The 6,912-nt window shown below is 46.5% G+C and overlaps 1 non-coding gene across 1 annotated transcript; it reads right to left on the bottom strand.

Moving 5' to 3' along the window:
• Positions 1 to 5,456: 5,456 nt before the first annotated feature.
• Positions 5,457 to 5,511, bottom strand: LOC120057293. The gene has a single exon (XR_005477897.1). It is a non-coding gene; the product is annotated as a U7 small nuclear RNA (small nuclear RNA).
• Positions 5,512 to 6,912: the final 1,401 nt, after the last annotated feature.

Raw genomic sequence — 6,912 nt, 5'->3', positions numbered from 1 at the left:
GCGTGTCAAGCGGCAACAGGACCCACCTACACAGGATTCATGGACATGGGAGGAGATACTGGATGGTAAGGGACCTTGGGCACAACCGGGAGAATATCGCCTCCCTCGTGAAGAGCTGGAGGCAGCTAAAGCCGAGAGGAGGCGATATGAGGAGGCAGCACGGAAGCAAGGCTGGAAGCCCGTGAGTACAACCCAAAAATTTCTTGGGGGGGGCCTTAAAGGGAGTGTGGTGAAGTCAGGTAGGAGACCTGCGCCTACTCCCTGTACTTACCGTGGAGAGCGAGAGTACGGGCAGACACCGTGTTACGCAGTAGCGCGCATGGTGTCTCCTGTACGCGTGCATAGCCCGGTTCGGTACATTCCAGCTCCACGTATTGGCCGGGCTAGATTGAGCGTTGAGCCGGATGTCATGAAGCCGGTCCAACGCATCTGGCCACCAGTGCGTCTCCTCGGGCCGGCTTACATGGCACCAGCCTTATGCATGGTGTCCCCGGTTCGCCTACATAGCCCGGTGCGGGTTATTCCACCTCCCCGCACTGGTCGGGCGACGGGGAGCATACAACCAGGTAAGGTTGGACAGGCTCAGTGCTCAAGGGAGCCAGTACGCCTGCACGGTCCGGTATTTCCGGCGCCACCTCCTCGCTCCAGCCCAGTACCACCAGTGCCTACACCACGCACCAGGCTTCCTGTGCGTCTTCAGAGCCCTGTGCCTCCTCCACGCACTAGCTCTATGGTGCGTGTCTCCAGCCCTTTACCACCAGTGCCTACACCACGCACCAAGCCTCCTGTGTGTCCCCAGAGTCCTGTGCGTCCTGTTGCTGCTCCCCGCACTAGCCCTGAGATGCGTGTCCTCAGCCCGGTACCACCAGTTCCGGCACCACGCACTAGGCCTAATGTGCGTCCCCAGGGTCCAGCATGCCCTGTTCCTTCTCCCCGCACTAGCCCTGAGATGCGTGTCCTCAGCCCGGTACCTCCAGTTCCGGCACCACGCACCAGGCCTACAGTGCGTCTCAGCCGGCCAGAGTCTGCCGTCTGCCCAACGGCGCCTGAACTGCCCGTCTGCCCAACGGCGCCTGAACTGCCCGTCTGCCCAACGGCGCCTGAACTGCCCGTCTGCCCAACGCCGTCTGAACTGTCCGTCTGCCAAGCGCCGCATGAACTGCCCGTCTGTACTGAGTATTCAAAGCCGCCCGTCTGTACTGAGCCTGCAAAGCCGCCCGTCTGCCATGAGCCTTCAGAGCCGTCCGCCAGACAGGAGCCGCTAGAGCCTTCCGCCAGACAGGAGCCGCCAGAGCCTTCCGCCAGACAGGAGCAGCCAAAGCCTTCCGCCAGACAGGAGCAGCCAGAGCCTTCCGCCAGACAGGATCAGCCAGAGCCTTCCGCCAGACAGGATCAGCCAGAGCCTTCCGCCAGACAGGATCAGCCAGAGCCTTCCGCCAGACAGGATCAGCCAGAGCCTTCCGCCAGCCATGAGCAGCCAGAGCCTTCCGCCAGCCATGAGCAGCCAGATCCGTCAGCCAGCCATGAGCAGCCAGATCCGTCAGCCAGCCATGAGCAGCCAGATCCGTCAGCCAGCCATGAGCAGCCAGATCCGTCAGCCAGCCATGAGCAGCCAGATCCGTCAGCCAGCCATGAGCAGCCAGATCCGTCAGCCAGCCATGAGCAGCCAGATCCGTCAGCCAGCCATGAGCAGCCAGATCCGTCAGCCAGCCATGAGCAGCCAGATCCGTCAGCCAGCCATGAGCCGTCCAGCCAGGATCCGCCAGAGCCGTCCAGCCAGGATCCGCCAGAGCCGTCCAGCCAGGATCCGCCAGAGCCGTCCAGCCAGGATCCGCCAGAGCCGTCCAGCCAGGATCCGCCAGCCAGCCAGGATCCGCCAGAGCCAGCCAGCCAGGATCCGCCATTCAGTCCGGTGCTGCCCTTCAGTCCGGTGCTGTCCCTCAGTCCGGAGCTGCCGTCCCTCAGTTCGGAGCTGCCCCTTATCCTGGTGCTGCCCCTTATCCTGGTACTGCCCCTTATCCTGGTGCTGCCCCTTATCCTGGTGCTGCCCCTTATCCTGGTGCTGCCCCTTAGTCCGGTACTGCCCCTTAGTCCGGTGCTGCCCCTTAGTCCGGTGCTGCCACTTAGTCCGGTGCTGCCCCTTAATCCAGTGGGGTTAAGTTGGCGGGTGGTCATTTGGAGGAGGCTACGAAAGCGGGTAGTGACTATGGTGGGGTGGGGACCACGACCAGTGCCAGAGCCGCCACCGTGGACAGACGCCCACCCAGACCCTCCCCTAGACTTTATGCTGGTGCGCCCGGAGTTCGCACCTTAAGGGGGGGGTTATGTCACACCCTGGCCTTAGTTATCTTTGTTTTCAGTATTATTTTAGTTAGGTCAGGGTGTGACATGGGGAAGTATGTGTTTTGGTTTGTCTAGGGGTTTGTAGGTTTAATGGGGTAATGTCTTGTCTAGGTGTTTGTATGTCGATGGCTGCCTGGATTGGTTCTCAATTAGAGACAGCTGTGGTTTATTGTCTAATTGGGAGCCATATTTAAGGCAGCCATGGGCATCATGTGTTTGTGGGTAATTGTCTATGTTGAACGTTTGTTGCTTGTCTGTGCACTTACGTTATTTAGCTTCACGGTCGTTTGTTGTTTTGTTAGTTTGTATATAGTGTTCGTTTTGTGTTTTCTCTCTTCTCAATAAAAGAAGATGTATTTTGCACACGCTGCGCCTTGGTCCAATCTCTCTCAAGAAGACGATCGTGACAGATCTTGTGTTTGTGTAGCTGCCTGTGAGTGGTCCAGAACGTCACGTTTCGTTTGTGCTTGTTTGTTTTTGTTTGGTGAGTTTCTATTTATTAAAATATGTGGAACTCTACGCACGCTGCGCCTTGGTCCATTCCTTATGATGAACGTGACAGATGATTTATATACACTGCTCAAAAAAATAAAGGGAACACTTAAACAACACAATGTAACTGCAAGTCAATCACACTTCTGTGAAATCAAACTGTCCACTTAGGAAGCAACACTGATTGACAATAAATGTCACATACTGTTGTGCAAATGGAATAGACAAAAGGTGGAAATTATAGGCAATTAGCAAGACACCCCCAAAAAAGGAGTGATTCTGCAGGTGGTGACCACAGACCACTTCTCAGTTCCTATGCTTCCTGGCTGATGTTTTGGTCACTTTTGAATGCTGGCAGTGCTCTCACTCTAGTGGTAGCATGAGACGGAGTCTACAACCCACACAAGTGGCTCAGGTAGTGCAGTTCATCCAGGATGGCACATCAATGCGAGCTGTGGCAAAAAGGTTTGCTGTGTCTGTCAGCGTAGTGTCCAGAGCATGGAGGCGCTACCAGGAGACAGGCCAGTACATCAGGAGACGTGGAGGAGGCCGTAGGAGGGCAACAACCCAGCAGCAGGACCCGCTACCTCCGCCTTTGTGCAAGGAGGTGCACTGCCAGAGCCCTGCAAAATGACCCTGCAAAATGATTAATTTAATCGGGTAACAAAACATAGTTAATGGATGAAATAAACAACAGTCATCAGATTAATGAAAGTAAAGTCATGACACTGTACTGTATACCTTTGACTCACAGCTCTGGGTAAAGTTGACTATTGGCACAAATCTGGGATCAGCTTACCCTTTCCAAATCAGAATATGCACAATTAGAGGGGAACACAAAACTGACCATAGATCAGTGTCTTGGAGCAACTTCATCGTACTCCACCTGGACTCTCACACGGGTCCTGGATTTTGATTGGTCAGTCACTTCAAAAGTGCAACATATTGCAGTTAGAGAATTAATGATAAACAAATCTCAACAAGAAATACATCCATGTGATTGACAAAAACGGCCAAACTCTGTCTTTATTTGAACATTTAATGGTTTCTCAGACACATTTATTTAGCAATAGTTTTTCAAAAAAATTCTTTTTTGCCTTTTCTCTGTTTTTCATATGTATTCAAAGCTTAATAAAACCTTGTATATCGAGTACTGAAGTTGCCTCTCTTTCTGTGAAAAATATAAATTGTGACATGTTTTATTATTTTAGCCTAGTTAATTAATTTAAGTATTTTAAAATTCCATTCATGGTGTTTTGTGTATTTTACTTATGTGTTGAATTTCCTGACATTCTGTGCAATTTTGTCAATGTATAATGAAGGTATGCTTCTGCAAACAGTATCACTACCTCCACCAGAGAAATACAAATTGACTCCATGGCAGTTATAGCCAGACCAAGGAGAGCTATTATGTGTTTATAAAAGAAGATACACAGTTTAGTCCATCAGCTGTTTTGAAAAATTAAACCCAACAATTTCCCAGTAGTCCATTCTCATGTCCATGGTTCTGTGAATGGAAGAAACAGACAGTGCAGGGAACCCCTGAAATCTAAACCCAACATATTTCTGAACATGACCCAGTGAGCATACAATGTCATAATGATGTAATTGTTGTGGTTGAAATCTGTTTTTACATCAGATATTCAAATGTCTCAAGATGTCTTTTTCACGACCAATTGAATAAGTCTGGGAAAAGGCTGGACATTTTCTGAAACACGTAAAAAACAGAATTTTTCCGCCTGTATACAACAACCAGAATATGTCAGCCTGATGTAATTTCAACCAATGTGTCCCATTGCAAAGCTGGTCAGTCTAGAAACTATTTTAAGAACTTTACTTAAACAGTGATTCTTTCCTGTAGTAATATTATTACAACATGGACATGGCGATTACAAAACTTTTGAAAGTTTCAAAGCTCTGAATTCTCCATAGAATTTGGCAAATTCATCTCCACCACAACCACATATTTCATCACAATTGCGTCATCACACCAGCCGTACACCCTAGCATCATTATTCAAAGCCGGAGGTACATCTTATTAAATAGCATACTCACTTTTGTTCAAAATTACTTAAATAATCAAACATATTGCCAGCTTTCTCACAGCTTTAAATACACTCATACTTAAATTAAGTACCATAAGTTACAAAATAGGAAAACAAATTCTTATATCCTCCGCATTATCTCAACAAAGCCTTTCATTTACAGTATAACATCATTCACCTCAAAATTAAGATATTGATTTCTGTAATCCAAAAACGTACAGCAAAGCAACAGAAAATTATTTTGCAGATTTAACCAACTTTCTGGTTACACCCGAGCCCAAGTATAAAGTTATATTATACAGTATGTCTTATATTTAATATACATAATATATACTGAATATAAAAAAATATATAAACTAAGGACAGTTATTTTGTATTCATCGCAGTCCAGGTCCATGGTGAAGAACTGCCCACATGAAAAAAATACTATAGTGTCCTATGGTATAACAATACTATAGTATTCACTGTAGTGTTTTTTGCAAATTGTAGTATACTGTTATTTATTGTAGTGTTTCTGCAGACATTACTGTAGTATTTATTATAGCATTTTTGTTTTATTATCTTTGACATAGAAGCAAAGGCTTTCTCCTTGAGAAAACCTACTGGAGAAATACTAAAAAAGAAAATGTTCCATAGCAGGCAGGCAGGCAGGTCTGCACAGAAAGTTCACCGCTCTTTTCTATACCCTGTAGTGAACGCATACTTGACATGTAGGTTTCTCACTTATGGGTAGCACAAATTGGGATATGGGGGTGGGGAATGGGCAGGTATATGCTAATTATATACTACAGTATTTAATTAGTAGTATCTATATCAGGGGTGGGCAATTCCAGTCCTCGAGGGCCTGATTTCGTGTCACAATTTTGCCCCAGCCCCAGCTAACACACCTGACTCCAATAATCACCTAATCATGATCTTCAGTTTAGAATACAATTTGATTAATCAGCTGTGTTTGCTAGGGATGGAGAAAAAGTGTGACACCAATCAGGCCCTCGAGGACAGGAGTTGCCCACCCCTGATCTATATAGTATATACTACAGTGTTCTTTTGCAGATAATACTATAGTATTCTACAGTATACTACAACATTCTATAGCAGAGGAGGCTGGTGGGAGGAGCTATAAGAGGATCGTCTCATTGTAATGGCTGGAATGGAATAAATAAAATGGTATCAAACATCAGGAAACCACATGTTTGACTCTGTTCCATTTACTCCATTGCAGCCTTTACAATGAGCCCGTCCTCCTATAGCCCTCCCACCAGCCTCCTCGGTTCTATAGTAAGTACTACACATGATCAAGGGATAGTACAGTGTGTAGTATAGTATTCTACAGTATACTACTGTTTACTACAGAATTCTATAGTAAGTATGGTAGTGTTCTATAGTAAACCATAGTATTTTTTCATGTGAGTGTACCCAGTGTTTCTGAGACCAAAGAGTTTTAGGGTGCATCTCTTCCCCTTATTCCCCTTAAAGTGCAGTAGAGACACATGAATGGTACAGTTTTTCTTCTTTCTTTGCACATACGGCATTTATGCTTTGAGCCATATTATAATCTTGGATTTTAAAGTGCCTATGCATAAATGTCATACTATGCTTTTTTTTATTGAAGAGTTACATAAATAAACTATGCAACTATCTATCTTTCTAACTACCTATCTGTCTTTCTATGTATCTTTTAATAAGTAAAGCACTATATGAGGAATAGAGTGTCATTTGAGGTGCAGTCTTGGTGTCCGAGTCAGACCACTGAGTTGAATACCTGATTGTTAGATTAAAGTGTCTGTCATCCAGAGAATGTCTGGTTTTACTCAGTGTGTATACAGGCCTCTTTGTGCATGTGTCTCTCTAGACACATACACACACTCCAACACACTCAAGCAGTGTAGAGTTCAGGACCCGTTCAGTAACACACACATCGCCCCAAGCTTTGCAGGAAGATAAGGTCAGTTCTCTGTTCAGGAGGAAGTAAGGGTGGATTCAGAACGTGTAAGATTTTAAAACATTTAAACATCTTTCAAATGAACAGGGC

Source organism: Salvelinus namaycush, chromosome 1 (assembly GCF_016432855.1).
Source record: "Salvelinus namaycush isolate Seneca chromosome 1, SaNama_1.0, whole genome shotgun sequence".
NCBI lineage: Eukaryota > Metazoa > Chordata > Actinopteri > Salmoniformes > Salmonidae > Salvelinus > Salvelinus namaycush.
The sequence above is the reverse complement of the archived record's forward strand: the minus strand, read 5'-3'. Positions and strand labels throughout refer to the sequence as shown.